We start from the raw sequence: 18648 nt of genomic DNA, 5'->3' as shown, positions 1-18648 counted from the left end.
CGGTAGACAGTGATGGTGCCAGCACACGCATCAGCTGCTTTCAGATTGGATTAGCTGACATCTCCGTGTACAGCAACCGCCGTTTGCTTCCTAGACTTGTCGACATCTGGTCACTAGATTGCTGAAAACAGATGTCGGCATTTTTATGGAAATTGTTCATTTTACCCGCTTCCGATCGTAAAATAAAGCCACATGTTTTTGCAGGAGCGGCTTCATACGACCGCTTATGTGGTAGTTTGGTTTGTATCCATAAAATCGATTTCCGCTATCCCTCAACTGTCCAGTGCAGTGGACCGAGAATTCCGAGTTTTTTCGGCATAATTCCAGTTCATGCGAGTCAAGTGATATGACTTCACCTGACTATTACCAGATGGAATACTGCTTTTCTCCGCTAGCTGCCTATGTATTTGAGAAAATCGACCGAGTTAGAGTACATCAGTACTAGTCACCCAAATTGGCTCCACTGTGCCTCGTCTGTATAGTGAAAGCTGTTGTTGAAAATTGTCTAGCCTCATCTATATGTCTCGGTGAGATGGTATGGTGTGAGTTGTATTCTCTCGTGTGAAGGCCATCTTCCTATAACTCCGAACTTAGGTACCTCAGGGGGCTGCTACCTGTGACTTTCGATGTCATGCGATGAAATCGGCTGCAGGAACAACCATACTGTGAAACTCCAGGCTATCAAAATTCCCACCCACATTTGTCCTCGGTAGACAGTGATGGTGCCAGCACACGCATCAGCTGCTTTCAGATTGGATTAGCTGACATCTCCGTGTACAGCAACCGCCGTTTGCTTCCTAGACTTGTCGACATCTGGTCACTAGATTGCTGAAAACAGATGTCGGCATTTTTATGGAAATTGTTCATTTTACCCGCTTCCGATCGTAAAATAAAGCCACATGTTTTTGCAGGAGCGGCTTCATACGACCGCTTATGTGGTAGTTTGGTTTGTATCCATAAAATCGATTTCCGCTATCCCTCAACTGTCCAGTGCAGTGGACCGAGAATTCCGAGTTTTTTCGGCATAATTCCAGTTCATGCGAGTCGGTAGTCATCATCATCATCATTGTCAGCTGTAATAACCGCGTACTTATTGTACAGTGGTTGTAGCTGCCGCAGTTTTGTTCACCGATGATTTGGAGGAGGGGCAGGTAGCTGCACATTGCAGACGGGAGGTGATAAATTGGTGCATAAATCCAGCACTGTCAGTGGGCTGTCAAGTAGGGGGGTTGGGAAGGGAGCTATGAATTGAAGGCAATAGCTTGGATGCACGAGCGCCATTGAGGGCGCGACTGGGCCATGTCTGATAGTGTTTCTAACCGTTGATGTGGCCCGTCTCGGGGTCCCCATCCAGGAAGACGGCAGTGATCAGCGCAGCTGAGTTTGCTGGTAATGGCTTTCCCACTTCGCTGCCAAGTCATTGTTTGATCGCCTCTGGCTCTCCTCCACCCTTCACGTTGTTGTGCGAAAAGAGCCCTTCGAGGAAGTCGGTCGACTGGTGCACGTGGCCAAGCCAGCGCAACCCATGCAGTGTAATCTTTTCATCTATCGAGGGTGAGTATATCAGAGCATGGGACATATTGTCCTGTTGCGCCTCATCACTTTGTCTTCCAACGCCTCTTCCGTCCTGGTTATCTCTCCAGCTGTCTAATCTGTTCCATGGGATTGTTGTCTGATTGATACATGATTGAGTCTTTTTCGCAGTTTTTCGACACCCTTGTATTTGCGTTTTTCACATGTTCCACCGTGTTCGAGCGTCCCCCGGGTTCTTTTGTTTATCCGAACTGTACTGTTTATTCTTCCGGTGATATGTTGATTTCGCCACTCCTTCGATTTCCGAGCGGATGTAGGCTGTTGAATCCGATCACAATTCATCACAAATGATCTTGGTCTACTAATCGTTTTCACACTGTTTGCTACCTCATTTTGTCCAACGTCGTGCTCTCAAATACATGCGAGCCTACGAGAGTGTTTTGGCTTTTCGATTGGTTGTTTGTCAGTTCACATGCTCGCAGTAAAATCTTGCAACCTGGCAAGTAAATTATTTCGGTTGAATTCACCTGCGTTGTCTCCTCTCCCGTGTATATTTCTCGTTTTCGACACTTTGAGAAGCAAATACTGGAGTCTGTTGGGTTACGGATCACTAGTAAAAGGAAGAAAGCCTTCGCTACGGAGATATTTATCGGAAAACACCAACCGAACAGTTAAAGACTATTAGACAGGGAAACAAAACTCTCATATGCGTCTTGTTCGCAAAAACTGAGTATCCGTCTCATTCTTAAACGTGCTACATCTTAGTTTCCAATGGACGCGAAGTGGACTTATGGGAAAAACACATACTACTCGCATGCTTCATCAGTAGTGCCCATCGTTACACTAGTAGTATGGGTTCGAAGTCGATGCCTATCCAAACAACTCTGCACCTCCGATACGTACGTCGGGATTCGACGCACAGAACTTGGTGGGGCACCGGGTTTCCTTGAGCAGCAAATCGAGCGGCAGAGTATCTTACTACTGCCGTTTCATCTCGACGGCTTCCATCCGTTGAGTTGAGTTCGCACTAGATGCACTCATCGCCGAGGTACCCAACATCTCGGGTGACCTAATTATTCGTCTCACTTTCACCCATCCGCCTCAGTTATGGGTTCCACAATGCCTCTTCACAGATTTAAACTTTTGCCCGCAATTTTCGAGGGCGAACGCGCTCGTTCATGAGAACCGACGAAACCGATGTCACGAAGGTTGAGAGTATCAATAAATAATACGATAACCTGAAAATTCGTCGACAGCAACCTTTTGAGTAGTGGATTACAAATATACATGTTTCGCGATATCGCGAATATCGTAGCGACTGAAACATGAGGCGGCCTGGTGCAGCACTTTCAGTTGCCTGGAACATCACAAACGGGAGATTCAGTTGGGTTCCAGGTGAGTCTCCCGCCAAAAACCAAGTTGGTTTGCAAATGAGTGTATTTCGCTAATACGATAACCTACTTATACCGTGCGCATAGCTAGTGAGAAGCCTGATTCAGCGAAACAGTAAGAGTTCACTTCCTCAATCTTGAACTGACGAAGTCGCCTCGATTAGTAATTCAACTACCAAGCTCGGCGAACAGAGCAACAACCAATCAGCACACTGGAGCTACCCAAATTCCGCCACATTGTCGATTTCACTGTTGTATCAGTGCCTCTGAATATCCAATCTTCAAACCATGTCGTGGAATATCTCTTGTTATATCTGCTGATTCGCCAATCTGTGGTATCCGCTGCTGACCTGCTCCAGTGCCTAGTTGCCGAAAAAAGACTGACAGAAGGGAGCACAACCGCTATATTCCGAACAAGCGAGTGCGTGCAAGATTGCGAATGTACAACAGTCTCAAGTTATTTATTGGAGGGACACTGAACTTGGTCCAATGCTGACGCACTCGGTCTGGCTTTGATATAGAACAGTGAAGCGCTGCATATTGAGGGGGCGTTGTCTGTCTGGTCAACATCTAGCGGAGCTAAGAGTCTCGGTAGGTTTCGGGCATTCAGTGGTTGCTTCAGGAAACTGACCTTTCTCCTGAAACTTCCACCTACTCTGCCTCATTCGTTTATCATTTCTTTCATTGTGTAGGTCGTCCTCATGGCTATGATCGGGTGCGCGGTCAGGTAGTCGGTCATAAAAACTACGAACTAGACGGTCTGGAAGAAGCCTTCACCTCAGAGAACTGGCTGGTTCGTATTTACCGCGTGAAACCGCGAGCCAATCGGGGCGTTTTGTAGGATTTCTCACAAATTGCTTGTCCGTTTTTTTTTCTATGCGATAGTTGTGTTACCCGTGCGTTTTGCCCCTCCTGATTTGAAATTGCTGTCAGGCCTCGGTCAAGGACAATAAATTTGTTTTGCTACCTATCCAGTTGTACACCTTCTCTGCTGAAGTTATTAGCGTGGGGTTGCCTAAGGACACCTAACACCTTTGTGTTTCTTTGAAGTAACTTTCTTCGGTTCCTTATACGTTTGTTTCTGTGATGTTCCGAAACTCACCGATCAAACAGTCACCTGTTAGACACGGCGCGAATTTGTCCTGATATGCGGGACAAAGTTCAAGTCCGGTTTTCGCAAGCGAATGATCTGTGAACTCTATTCAATTCGCAGGCACTCCAACCTGGCATTTGTGTATCCTTTGGGGCCATTGTAGAAAGAAGACTAAAACTGTTCAGCTGTAACACCCTTTCGGTGCCAAGTGCCATGCCACACGAGGGCTGGGATACTGTCAGGTTGCTCAAGCCTAGACAGGGGGAGTCGAGAGGCATAGGTCGGGTTCGAACCACGGACCTTCCGGTCAGTAAATTCGTGCTCTAACCACTTGGTCCATCTAGCCCCCAGAAGGGTCGAATACCTGTGAACCGCTGAGTGGCTCTACGCCATTGTCACAACTTCCGATTAGCTGTCTCTTATCAGGATTTTAGAGATAAGATGCTGTTTCGCTATATTGCAATACTGAATTCGCTTTTGATCGCGGCCAGATGAACTTATCACTAACATGGCGTTTCTAGAAAAGTTCCTGTGAAAGTACTGAGGCTAACTGACCTTGAACCTTTCCAGTAAGTGTAACAGTTTAAAGCCTGTGGTTACACTATCTGTCTGTAAATAATTCCACTAAATAAAAACTGAAAGCGCGGCGTAGAAGCAATCGATCACTTGGTCGGCCAAGATGAAGCCGGATCGGTTCATAAAATGACCGATGTAATCAACTATTTCGATTGAGATATCTCCGGTGTTGTGTCTTGCTGAACGGTCGTGCCACTCTGTGCCGGTCCTGGGCTTCGTGTGCCACCCACCATGGTATACAAAAGACTTGGTGACTTCAGACAGCTAAACGAAGGAAGATTATTACAACTGTATTCAGAGGGTAATCACAGAATGTTCCAAAAGGTCGCGTTAAAATCTCCGTGAGGGGTGAGAAGCGTCGAGCTGAAGCTGCTCCATCCAGATTGGCTGGTATTCTGACCAATCAGGGCGTGCCTTCGTTTGGTTCGTAGCCCACACGTGACACATCCGTCCGATTGATGTTCGGTTGCCAGGGCGGCTGGCCCCCGAAGAAGAGGTTACATCCGGTTTTCTTGCCTACAGCCCTGGATATCCTGAACGGAGTTGATAACTTCAACTAAGTCATGCAGGCTACAGTCTTCTGTGTTCTAGAATGGACTCTAGTAGCCAACAGCGATCAGCGAACGATATCCTGGGGGAGGGGTCACTCATATCAATTGTAGGGTAACCAGTTTCGTGGATCCTGAGGCAATCATACACACGACGGATATACGTGTCCCGTTGACAGTCATTCCGTTTCTGTGATCTAGCCACCGTTCTTCAGTCCTTTCAAGCGGTCGTTTAGCTACGATTTCAATATCCTATCCGCACACTTGCTCCAGCAAACTAGGTATCATCCAACTGTAGCTGAGTTAGTTTTGTCAAAGTACAGGTAAGTCTGTCTAAAGTACTGTCATTCGAATTTTCCGACCCCATCTTCAGACATGCAGGGACTTCGCCCTCAAATGTGCCACTCCGTGGAAACAGCCAGTTCCTGATGCGTACCAATATTCCATTGTACCTTACAGTACAATTACCACGCGGGTATGTTCCGCAAAAGTATAACCTGTTCGTCCTAACTACTGCATGGTTTCGGTCCTGAATAGCTATCTTGCTTCTGGTTAATGCTTGTCTGCGGTCTGTGAGCTAAATACTGTTGTATAGACGTAACATACTACTCATAAGGTTGCTGAAAACTTTTTGGCAGCCTACGATTTGTTTCATCCTTGTGGCCCATCAGGTAGACTCAGTCATCTGGTTTCCGTCAACCTCATGTTCCACTTGAACCCAAAATGGACAGATTTAGGCAGGAGACTCAACAGAATCCTCGGTGTGTGACGTTCTCCTTCAACAGAATGCGCTGCACCGGGCCGTTTCATGTATCAATTGGTCAGCTATTCGAAACATCGCGATCCATTATAGCACATTACTTAAGTTTGCAGCAACCTTATAAGAAGTGGGCTGCCTCCACTGGTGCCGTTGTTGGATTTCGCACTGCCGACTCATAACTGCAAATGAGGGTATTTCTCGAAAACAGCCAATTTGGGGTTCAAGCAGAAGATAAGGCTGATGGAAACTCGTTCACCGCGCGCCTACCTGATGAGCCCCAAGAAGGGCAAAGCCAGTCGTGAACTGTCGAAGAGTTTTCAGCAACCTTGTGAGTAGTTTCCTTTAACAAAATATACTGCGATATCTCGAATATCGTGCCATCTGAAACATGAGGCGGCCTGTGTGCAGCACATTCAGTTGTAGAATATCATAAACGTGAGATTCAGTTGGATCTTTCATGAAAACCAAATTGAATTGCAAATGAGTGTATTTCTCGAAAACAGTCCAATTTGGGTTGAAGTGGAACATAAGGTTGACGGAAACTCGGGAACTGCGCGCCTACCTAAATCCCAAGAAAGGCGAAACCCGTCGTGGGTTGCCGAACAATTTCCAGCAACCTTGTGGTTAGTTTCCTTTAAGAGTGAAAGTTCTCTTTCTATGTAGTGTTCAGCAGTTTGAGAAAAAATTTTGGAGCATCACACGGGGCTCAATTTTCAGAAGCGATTTCACGTTCATAGGTTGAAATACTGATGTGTTTGTGAGCGCATTCGTTTCAGACTTGATTTCCACCTCGTCGGTAAAGGGCGACTGCTCTTTTCCAGGACCCACTAATTGGTTCGCAATCGCCTGAAACAAACTACCATGCTGCGGAACGGTGCCAGATTGTTCGGCTGTCCGTGACGCTCCTTTCCTTTTAACGAATGGCCTTAGTCAGTCATTGTTTATCAACTGTTGCGTTCATCTAACTGGCAACTGAATTGTCGTCGTCCCCGGTTGGGGGATGGCTTAGGTGGAACCGAATTCGGAGCAACGCACCGCCGGTGTTACATCATTCCCGTGAGACGGATGAAAACTAGATAAGATGTACACGGATGTAACTTTTTTTCATGGTGTCTACGCCGATCAAAACGCACGAAGTCGTTCAACATGCTTCAGGTCTTGATTGGCTCCTTTCTATAGCCATCGCTCCTGAGACAACTGAAAACGTTGAGCGCAAAGCTGTCTGATAATGCCCTTTGCAGAGCAAACCACTCAGCTGCTCCAACTTGGAAGTTGTATTCGTTCTGATTGTAGTGTGACAGATGAGGTGAATGCACGAATCTGCAAGGCTCGGACCACTTTTGCTAATTTGAGACACCTATGGCGTCAGAGTGGTTTATCCCTGAATCTCAAGGGACGTGTATATCAGTGCGGGCTGTTTTGTTGTATGGCTGTGAGACTTGGACTATTCGAGCAGCGGAGCTGAGACGTCTTCAGGTGTTCGACAATCGTTGTCTCAGAACCATAGCTCATCAGGAGTGCGCATCTCACGAAACCTAATTGGGTTTTGAACCTTGACGTTTGAACATTTGACCGCTCGACCAGTAGATACTGTTCACGAGTGTGATTGATCATTTCTCAGACACTATATAGCGTCACTCATCGCTCAGTCACGGAATCCACATCACGTGATCACTTAATGATCGACTATGAGGACTTCTCATAAAGAAGTTCACTCATCATTCTGAACTATTTATAGACCGTCGATAGTGTGAACTGCTCCGGGAAGTTTCAGTTGACATCTGGAGCGATCGAGGCACAGGTTTTGTTCTGGTCAAAAACATAAGGAATTTGACACATGTACGATGGCTTGAAAAAATTGAGTGATTCGACTCCGTCAACCAAGTTGTTTTGTTCCAAATACGCCTGTTCGCTGAAATTTATTAACCCCATCCGGGGTGCCCACATGACAGAATGAGACCAAAAGTACAAACGAGTATATCGACCTCGAGGGGTTTCAAAATCCCCGATAACCTCGCACTCTGCAATCCCTATCTAACGGCCACCAAGGATGAGACCTTGGTGGACGACGATACCGCTCATCCTCGCCATTATCAGCTGTAGGAACTGCGTACTTGTCGTACAGTGGCTGTAGCTGGTGGGTTTCTGTTGAGTAGTGAACGTTCAGGCTCTAGAATTCTGGTCCACCTGAACAAGGTCCGCATATTCATGTTGGTAGATCACCACCTATTGTTCGTACATAAACACAGCTAACTGTACCGCCAAGGTGAAAAGTTTGCGACCAGTGTATCAAAGCGAACACACTGTATCTACACTGATCTGCTTCAGATTGGTGCCCAACTCCCCTCCGCACATCAAGATTGGGAAGTACACTACCAAGCGCACTTTTGATATCTTGGAGTCTATTGTACGCTCATTTGATCGTGAGCTGTGATCCCGTGTTGCCACGCCTTGGGTAGCTTTTGTGAACCTCTAGGTTGATACCGTCTCGCCAGGGAAGACAAACAAGGTCATTTTTCAATCAACTGGAAACAGTTTGGAACCGATTGAGAAGTCATCGTTTCACAAGAGCTTGGTAAACAATCGGTAGTTATAACAGTGTCACAAAATAAAAGATGTGGAACTGGCAAGCGTGTGGAGAACGGTCTTGGGTCAATCGAGCTAACACGTGTTGGTGTGTGATTGTCAGAGGGAAGAGTAGTCATCATCTGGATTCCACTTGACATTACGCACCTCCCCTCCCCCCAACTAAATTGTCGCAACATTCACATGCCCACGAAGATCAAGAAAAATCTACCAGTGGGACCCGAGATAAATCATCGAGTTGAGCACCTTAAAGTGGAAGATTAAGGAACAAAAGGCGATCGGAACTAATTTGAAACTCCTGCAACCCATCAATCCAAGATTTTGGCAACCACACTAACCGACAAGAGCCGTTAATTGACACTCAACGCTGATCTAGTTTGTGGAGGACTTACTTATAACCTGGCCAATTTAATGACCTGTTCACTTGGCCTGATGAAGCTTTTGTGTCAAAAGCGAAACGTTGCCCAAATAAAAACCACCGATTGTTTACTAAGCTCTTCTGAAAGAGTCATTTTTCCCTTGTTCCCCATGGTCCGACAAATCGGCATCTTTGTGGATCAGAAGAACTGCAATGGCCTGGTGTGCAAATTGAATTTCCGGTCGTGAGCTGTCGAAGAGTTTTCAGCAACCTTGTGAGTAGTTTCCTGTATGAATCTCCAAGACTTTTGCAACTTGGCAACAGGATACACGTTGGCATCTTCCTCCGCGTTTTTACTGCCATGAAATCTCATGTTGCTACGTCTGTGAAACGCGATTTGGTGGAAAAGAGGAATCTATTTTTGTTTTTGGATAAAAAAATGAGGAGATGTGTCAGAGCTCAATTTGTCGTTCAGACGGAGATGCATGATGGAAGGAAACTTTTGGACGGGTCACAACTTGCGGACTTTTTCAAGGATGAACTACACTAAGGCCTCATATGGCACACGTCTTACAGACTAGTGGTCGACCGTGGTATTTTGAAGTCTCAACCAGAGCCCACAAAAACGATTTAACGAATGTCATTTCTATGCTACTTACAAGACAAAGTTTGAGGTTTTTGTCGAACGGCGGGTCTGCGGCCGACCTGCCAGCCATCAAAAACAGCGTTGATCTTCTAGCGGTTGGAAAAGGGAAGGTTAAGCGAACACATGTTTTCAGTGATTCGTCCTCTAGTCCTTAGAGATAATCTAAGAAAAAGTGAACTAGAACTGAGAGTAGGAAGTTTTGCGCGTCTGTCAGTTCATCTAACAAGTCCAGCCCCAAGTTCTATTCTAGTCTGCCTAGTTGGATCAGGAGTCACTGCATCACACATCGGTCCAAGGCAGTTATACTACTCAAGGTCACCGTGGCTATTGCTATCCGGCTTCACACACTCGAGCTTTGTCATCGTCCGCTGCAAGAACCGCCTACCTGCCGTACAATGGTGCCACAGTTTCACCGATGATTGCGTCAGCTGCGTATTGGTAGCTGATAAAACTGATGCATAAATACAGGTTTGTCAGTAGATCTTCAACTGGGGAGATTAGTAGGGGCACCGCGTCATTGACGGCGCGACTGGGCCATGTCTGACAATGTATTTAGCCATTGATGTGTCCCGTCTCTTGATCCCTATCCAGGGAGACGTCAATGACCAGCACAACTGTTTTCCGGTAGTAACTTTCATTTGTGCACACAAGGGATTTGTCAGATCCCAGTGTTCATCGCTCGTGTGAAGACGGCACACAGCATCCCAGACCGCTAGGTGCACGTTAGATGACCTTTGTCCTGACGAGCACACAGCCCTTCCCACCCTCCATCTGCTTTACTGCAAGTGGTCCACATTCGACCCTGCATAGGATCGACCAGAAAACAAATCAATAAAAACACGTGTTCGTTTTGCATTCCCTTTTCCAATATCACCATGGTAAACAGCAGATATTCCCTATCAGCTTCATCCGATGAAAAAAATGATCCACACAAAGCAAACTCTAATTTGGCAACTCAGAAGGCTATCTTCTAGACTGCCGTCCTGTTCGAACTTTTGTGCAGTTTTCATGTCATTTCTAGGGTTCCTTATTGGTGCGCCACACTGCCACACTATCTGGGACAAATCTCAGTTTATTTTCATAAAAGAAACTACTCACAAGGTTGCTGAAAACTCCTCAACAGTCCGCGACCGGTTTCGCCCTTCTTGGGGCTCAGAAGGTAGGCACGCAGTCCTCGAGTTTCCGACAACCTAATGTTCCACTTGAACCCAAATTGGACTGTTTTCGAGAAATACACTCATTTGCAAATCAATTTGGTTCTCACGAGAGACTCAACTGAATCTCTCGTTTATGATATTTTACAACTGAATGTGCTGTACACAAGCCGCCTCATGATCAGTTGGTACGATATCCGAGATCGCAGTATATCATCATAAAGGAAGCTACTCACAAAATTGCTGAAAACTCTTCAACAGCCCACGACCAAATCGATTTGCAAATGAGTGTATTTCTCGAAAACAGTCCAATTTGGGTTCAAGTAGAACATAAGGTTGACGGAAACTCGGGGACTGTGCACCTACCTGATGAGTCCCAATAAGGGGGAAACCGGTCGTCGGATGTCGCAGTTTTCAGCAAAAACAGAGATTCCGTTGAGTCTCCCGTGGAAACCAAGATTAGTTCATTTTCTTGACATAAAATGCCCACAAGGTTCCTTAAAGCTGTTCGATAGCTCAGGGGCCCATTAGTTAGGCGCACTTTCCAAGTTTCCGTTCTTGAAAACCCAAGTTGCACGGAACTCACCGATTACTCTCAGTCACTTCTCAGTTTGGTTTTACTGGGGGACTCGACTGAATCTCTTGTTTACGATGTTCTTCAACTGTAATAAGACCGTCCCGTGTTTCAATTGACACGATTTCGAGTATCGCAGTATATTTTTTGAAGTAGACTGACTAGGCGAGCTGTTGAATAGTTCTCAGCAAACTTATGAGCAATCTCTATCGGGGAAATGAAATGCGATATCTTGAATACTGTGTCAGGACGCGCCCAGACATGGAAAATGCACATGTGCAGAATGACTCATCCCCAAGGTCACCATCGGTACGACACGTTCTGGATAGCAGGTGCGTTGGCGGAGCTCACCAAACACGGCTTAGCAACATAAGACCAGTGGAGTGGGGCTGAATTTGTTCACGGCCGGAACACCGCCATTGACTGTACCGAAAGAGCAAGTGAACTGCCATATTTGGCCATTCAGTTATCCCATATATTCACGCAGAAGCTCTGTATGTTTTGTCCTGACAATACAGCCGTGTCCCCAGTTCTCTGTTTTATCCCTATCGCGTAGTCTGGCAGGCTCAGTGCAGGCGTAACCAATAGACAGTCACCGCGATACAACACCGTGCCGACTAAAGTCTAAGGGGACCTTTGCGCAGCACATTCATTCGCAGAATGGTGTGCAAATGAAAGCATTTTTCTAAGGTCCGACTTTAGTTTTGAGGACTGCACTGTTTACAGCGAGATTAGTGGGTCAAATGCCAATTTCATTCTATCCAATGGATCTAAAGCTGCGTGTGCACCGTTTCAGCCATCCACCAAGTCGTATTGGCCCATTTGTTGTCAGTGCTGAAGCACACAAAGTCACGACCTTAGTTGCACACAAATCTAGGTTGATTCCATCGCATTTCTACTCAATCGGTGAACGACAGCTTTCAAGCAAAATGGTTGACCTCAAGCAACACGCGTGAAGAGATTGCCAGTTGAAGTGGTGTAACCTGCCGTCAACCAGGCAGACGGTAGAGAGCGAGCCAAGCGAACAATACAACCGTTATTCTACAAAAAAAATCGTTCAGCTCTAGCACCCTTTCGGTGCCTAACTGCCATGCCACTCGGGAGAAGCACGAGGGTTGGGATACTGCCAAGTTTCCCAAACCTAGACAGAGGAAGTCGAGAGGCAGAGGTCGGGTTCGAACCACGGAACTTCTCCAACCACTGAGCCCCTGTTGTTAAGCCGTTCTAAACTGGCACGGCTGTTTTCATGTACACCCTAAAAAATGGGAAAATTGGATCCTAAGTTGACCGACCGCCGATTACCGAATAGAAGGGAACAGAGGTATGGTCAGGATGACAGTGGAATGGCCTGAATGTTATGAAATGACAGCGGACGGCGGCCCTAACGAATGAACGAAAGTGGATGTTAGAAACTTTTCTCACGTGAAAACGAGCGATGCACAGCAAGGAGGGACAAGCCCCCTTCGGCATATCCCAATTTGAAATCGTTCGACGCGGTCATTCGTTTATTAGGTCGATGGTATCGCTTTGTACAGGATCGCGTTGAGGATAATTCGATAACCCAGGTCCATCAGTTAGACGCCATTTTTGAATTGCAGTCAACTTTATGACCGGTGTTTTCCAGCGAGAGAAAAACGACATTTCTTTAGATCGCTGCTCACAAAATTTCGTTTCCCACCCTCGTGAACATTTGCTTCTCCTCAGAAGATCCCCTGGAAGGTTGAATCGATCAAAGCGTACTTTCTACTGAGGTGGTGAGATGGATCAAGTGGTTAGAACGCGAGTCTACTGACCGGAGGGTCCGTGGTTCGAACCCGACCTCTGCCGCATCTCGACTTCCCCTGTCTAGGCGTGGGCGACCTGACAGTATCCCAGCCCTCGTGCCTCCTTCGTATGGCATCGCAGCTAGACCCTGAAAGAGAACTACAGAACTTTCCACTGAACGACTGTTGCCGTCGTAGAACTCCCTATTCTGTCAACATTATGTCAGCATTCACTGTGGTAGCTGTCTTCTGCTGGTGTCATTTGCATGTAGCCTGATTACTTTTCACTACTCTAGCTGGATTTTTGTACTGAACAGTGATCACCGCTCCAAGAGGACAATCAAAGGGTTTTCCGGTGCCCATATTTTGGAGAGTAGTCGAGTTCTGAAGCTGAATAATCGAAATCCCTCTGCGAAAACAGGACTTGATTCCAGAAGACTTACAACTAGTGGGGCTCTTCCGTATCATGTGTACTCGGGTTCCTACGCAAGATCGTCCAAGTCCCTCGTCTACGTAACTCCCAACGTCCGGCTCGGTATTTAGGTCTCACAAGGGACCAAGTTACCGAGCCAACTGACATCAAGTGTTCATACGTTTGACTGCGTTGTAACGAATCAATCTGGAATCACAAGGTGCATGTGCGCAACACGGGTCGGAGTCCTAGGCAACTCAGTTCGAAGTACACCCCTCTGGTAAACGAAAGGCCATGGGTCCCTGATTGACCCTTCAACAACCCACGACCAATTTCACCCGTTTCGGGACTCATCAGATGGGTGCAGCCCCGCACTAGTGAGCAAATTGGCTCATTTAGCGAATTTCGTACAAGTTGGGTTCAAGTAGAACCCGCAGTTGATGAAAACACAAAGGCGGCACCTACCTGATGAAGCTCAGGAAAGGCGAACTGATCGTGAGCTGTCAAAGAGTTTTCAGCAACCTTATGAGTAGTGCATTACGTCTATACAATGCGTCGCGACATCTCGAATATCGTATCGATTGGTAATTCCCCATCATAAACAAGAGATTCGACTGGGTTCCAGGTGAGTCTGCTATCAAAACTAAACAAACAGGTGCAAACAGGTGTGTTTAGCTATATTTGTTAATTCAACCATCCCAGACAGGCGCTCTTCCAGGTTTCGTTGCATGTGAATTCTATTCTTTCATGAGTTTTGTTTCATCGTTTCTGATCATAAACGCATTTTTACGACCCCAGGAACAGTGTTCCTTCAGGGTTTCCGTAAAAGATCGTTCAGCTGTAACACCCTTCCGGTGCCTAGCTGCCATGCCACCCGAAGGAAGCACGGGGACTGGGATACCGCCAGACTGTCCAAGCCTAGACAGGGGAAGTCGAGAGTCAGAGGTCGGATTCGAACCACGAACTTTCCGGTCAGTAAATTAGCGTTGTAACAGCTGCGCCATCATATTTGTACATGGGTTAGGATACTCCAAGAACGCCCACACCTGGAACGGGGGACGATTAAGGTTCTCAACTAAAGCCCTTGACTCAAAAGCCTAAACAAGGAAACGGTCGTCGGCGTAAGACCACCAGAACAGCCTACATTTTAAGGCGCAAGTCGTCAAAAATGTTCCAACCCCCAACCTGTAGGACCAGGAGACTGTGTTGGTCAGAGCTCTGCCCACTGACCAACCCCGTGTGAGGGGGTCTGTGAATGGCGCAAGTACATTCCCTAATATAGCTCCTTGTGTTTTAGAGGTGCACACCTCGGTCAGTTCCAGTGTCTCCGTGACGAACGGTTATGTGACCACGACTCGTTCTGTTGCCTCACCAAGTTTCTGGAAAGCCAAGTATATGTTCATTCGAATGTGTTTGTCACTTATCTTACAACACTTACAACTCATATTTTCCCCGCTGGTGCTTTGCTGACATCACTACCGAATTCAGGTGAACTATGCAGGTGTATCTTTGCAACCGCGGAAACTGTTTTCCTTCTTTCAAAAATATCTGTCAGTTAGCCTGTAGTTGCAGGGAGACACATCCAGGTAGAAGTAATCGGCGTATTTCTCAACGAGTTCCTGGGCGTTCCCCGTGAGGATTGCCGCATGTCGAGTAACCCTCTGCGGACGGAAAGCTTTGATTCAGATCGTCCTGGAGATTGCCCAAACCTGACTTTTGTCGTAAGAACTGCGGTGCGTCTGTAGTTCAGCTTCTCCTGCCAGACGTTTCAACCATAAACGCGAAATGTCTTATCGAAAGACAACGTCAGTTATTCATTCGACAGAAGTTGCTTTGTGATTTCAAGTTTGAAGCACACTCAAAAATAGAAGAACAAACAAACTTGTATACCCGGTGCCTGAACTGAACTGGAAATTCGTTAACTGGTACTTTGCAGCGAGGAATCCTCAAACGATTTGGCAATTATTCCGAGAACCCGGCCGGGACACTGATCTACTGGAGCTGGGCCTCGTTGGATGGATGTTGTGCCACCTACAGGACTTCTGCAATGACGTAGTGGCTTTCCCAGCAACCTCAACCTGAAAGTGTTGGCTAGGAGATATCCAGTATAATCAGCATCCTGAAGCACTGTTGAAGTAACTTTTTGAACGGAGGACAGTCTTTCAAATTTGAAAACATAGAACCAATGAATTGGATTCTGCACAAGTCTGTTTTCCCTTCCTGGATGGCGTTAGTGAAGTGATGGCCTTTCCAATGATGTACTACTGCGCTGTTACTACGCCAGCGACTTTCGCGGACCACAGATAGTGACTTCCCAAGATGACCATTGCATGAAATGTCATGTAAAAAATGGTTACCACATAATCGTATCAACTTATATGTTCCCAGGTATCACTAATAAAAACTGAAATTTGTACCTCTATATTTGTAATGCACTACTCATAAGGTTACTGAAAATCCACCGACAGCCCACGACCGGTTTCGCCCTTCTTGGGGCTCATCAGGTAGGCGCGCGGTCGCCGAGTTTCCGTCAACCTTATGTTCTACTTGAAACCAACTTGCACGAGATTAGCGAATATACACTCATCTGCAAACTAATTTGGTTCTTTCGAGAGACTCACCTGGGACCCAGCTGAATCTCTAGTTTATGATGTTCTCAGTTATTCCCTCAAGGGTCACCTCGGTTGGGCTATTGCACTCGATTCCTCGGCAATCATCTGCTTTCAGAGGTAGGTGTTTCTTCATCCTATCCGGATTTTTGGATACATGGTAGAGCCAGTAATAAATGAGTACACTTTACAATGATGGTTGAACGTTTCCAGTCTCCAGCTACGCTTAGCTGGACGGGACAATCGTAAGCTTAAGGCGAATGGATGATGAAGGATGAAACTCCCGATTGTCAGTAACATCATCCTGCATGAGGGTGTGTGGCTATTCGTAACCGTAATGCACAGACGGCGCTTAACTCGGAACGGGAACGCGCCGTCCAGTTGGGCGAACGTAGATCCGTTGGTGCGGCGACGAATCTACCCAGCTGACGGTCACATGATTTGCTTTTTGACTCAACAATGCCTGTCACGTCACCTATCCCAGTATACACAACCTTTGTTTCAGTCAACAGCTGGGTAGAAACTCCTAACCCACCACTAACGACATTCAGTAGCGCTGCGATAACACAGTTCGACTGGAAATTCGCACTCACCGGTCTTCTTTTCCCGCTGGTTCCTCTACTGCTGTGCGAGGAAACCCATCTCTGCAGTTTGCTTCAGGATGGGGATCAATTACTGGACAATGGGTTGCTCTTTGCCCCTTTGAAATTCCTATTTCATTGTTTGAAGTTAGACTGATGCACACAAAGGAAACTACTCACAAGGTTGCTGAAAACTATTGGACAGCGCACGACCAGTTTCCCCCTTATTGGGGCGCATCAGGTAGGTGCAGTCCCCGAGTTTCCGTCAACCTTATGATCTACTTAAATTCAAATTGCACTGTTTTCGAGAAATGCACTCAGTTGCAAATCAATTTGGTTTTCACGAGAGACTCAACTGAATCTCTCGTTTATGACATTCTGCAACTGAATGTGCTGCACACAGGCCGCTTCATGATTCAGTGGGCATGATAGTCCAGATATCGCAGTATATTCCCATAAAGGAAACTACTCACAAAATTGCTGAAAACTCTTCGACAGCCCACGACCGGTTTCGCCCTTCCACTTCGGGCTCATCAGGTAGACGCACAGTCTCCGAGTTTCCGTCAACCGTATACAGTTTTCAACAAGGCTCGAATTTTTCAATTTGTGGGAACAACCGGAGGGTTGAGATAAGCGACAAATCATAAATTTTAGGCCCAAAATAGTGATAAAAATAACTGGCCAGCTACAGCACCCTTTTGGTGCATAGTTGTCATGCCACTCGGAGAACTGCCAAGCTGCGCAAGCCCAGACAGAAGTATTCGAGATACCGGGTTTGAATTCGAACCAATCATCTTCTGGTCAGTAATTCAGCGCCTGAACTACTGATTTACCTCAAGTACACCATGGGGGGATAATGTATTGCGCTTTCCGAGACTCGTAACCACTGCAATTTCGTTCCGCGATACACACTCCATTCGATAATAGGTGCGACGCCGTTCACTTTATTTGCGGCAGTCAGCGTTGCAATAGATGGACTGATTGGGCCTATCATCCCTTTACACAAGTCTCTTTCAGGTTACTGACAGATCCTTGACGGAATTTGAGGTTCACTGTTATTCACGGGAAGCTAGTGAAGTGCCATCCACCTTGTGATGGCTAAAATGCTATGCGTAGCCCACAGACCTCGTAATCAACGCTCCTTTTGACCGCGGATTTCCAACGCAGGTTTAATCGACATTCAATCAAGGCACACGGCCACAAACCCGAAATGAAACACGAAACCCAAAGGGAATAAGCGCCGAAGTGAACGCGCCTTAGGAAGTAAAAAACCTCTCTCAGCTGTAACACCTTCCGGTGCCTAGCTGCCATGCTACCCGAAGGAAGAACGAGGGCTAGGATACTGCCAGGTTGCCCAAGCCTACACAGGGAAGTATAGATCTGTACTGGCTGTACCGGTGCATTGCTTGTGTACTGGTCGTTGGATTTGCTATGAGTACTGAAACGTTGCAGTGTTATACACACAGCTAAGGCTCCTTTCTGAATTCTATCGCAAACCTTGAAAATGCGACCTTGCAGAAGGTGTGGTCAAACCAAATCGCGCAGTTCTACTTACTGGTAACTGATCTGTTCGGTCAAGAAGTCGAAACGGTAGTCAACCATGATTTTTCCGTCAGTTAGGACATTCTAGTCAAGTAGCGTGAAACGCTTGAAACCCACTCAGCAACTTCCTGGGCTTCGGTTGTGGGGTTTTGTGGTTTATGTATTTAAGTTCATAGCCACACCTCTCGTTTGAACGGTCGTGTTCTGGCGTAATTATTCCGGTGAGTCCATACCAAAGGGAGGAAGCACTGGACTCGAGTTTCTCTCTTATTAGAGCTCATCAGCAGTGCATATCCAATGGCCGTGCCGGGACTGGAACCCCGGACATCTGACATGCGAGTCGAGCGTGTAACCACTACTCCATAAACGCATCTGAATTTTCACGGCTGAACAGGCGAACGTGTTCCCGACACGGTCATTGGATATGCACTGCTGATGAGCTCTGATAAGAGCGAAACTCGAGTTCAGTGCTTCCCCACTTTGGTGTGGACTCACCAGAATAATTACGCCAGGACAGGAGGA

At 46.7% G+C, this 18648-nt stretch overlaps 1 protein-coding gene across 1 annotated transcript in view; it reads left to right on the top strand.

The window, feature by feature from the left end:
* T265_13897 (hypothetical protein) overlaps positions 1-18648 on the top strand; it is a gene marked incomplete at both ends in the record, with an annotated part of 64139 nt that overhangs the window by 32532 nt on the left and 12959 nt on the right. The gene's annotated exons all lie outside the window — the stretch shown is intronic.

Source organism: Opisthorchis viverrini (assembly GCF_000715545.1).
Source record: "Opisthorchis viverrini unplaced genomic scaffold opera_v5_116, whole genome shotgun sequence".
Lineage (NCBI taxonomy): Eukaryota > Metazoa > Platyhelminthes > Trematoda > Opisthorchiida > Opisthorchiidae > Opisthorchis > Opisthorchis viverrini.
Note: the sequence above shows the minus strand (reverse complement) of the source record. Positions and strands in the feature narration are given on the sequence as shown.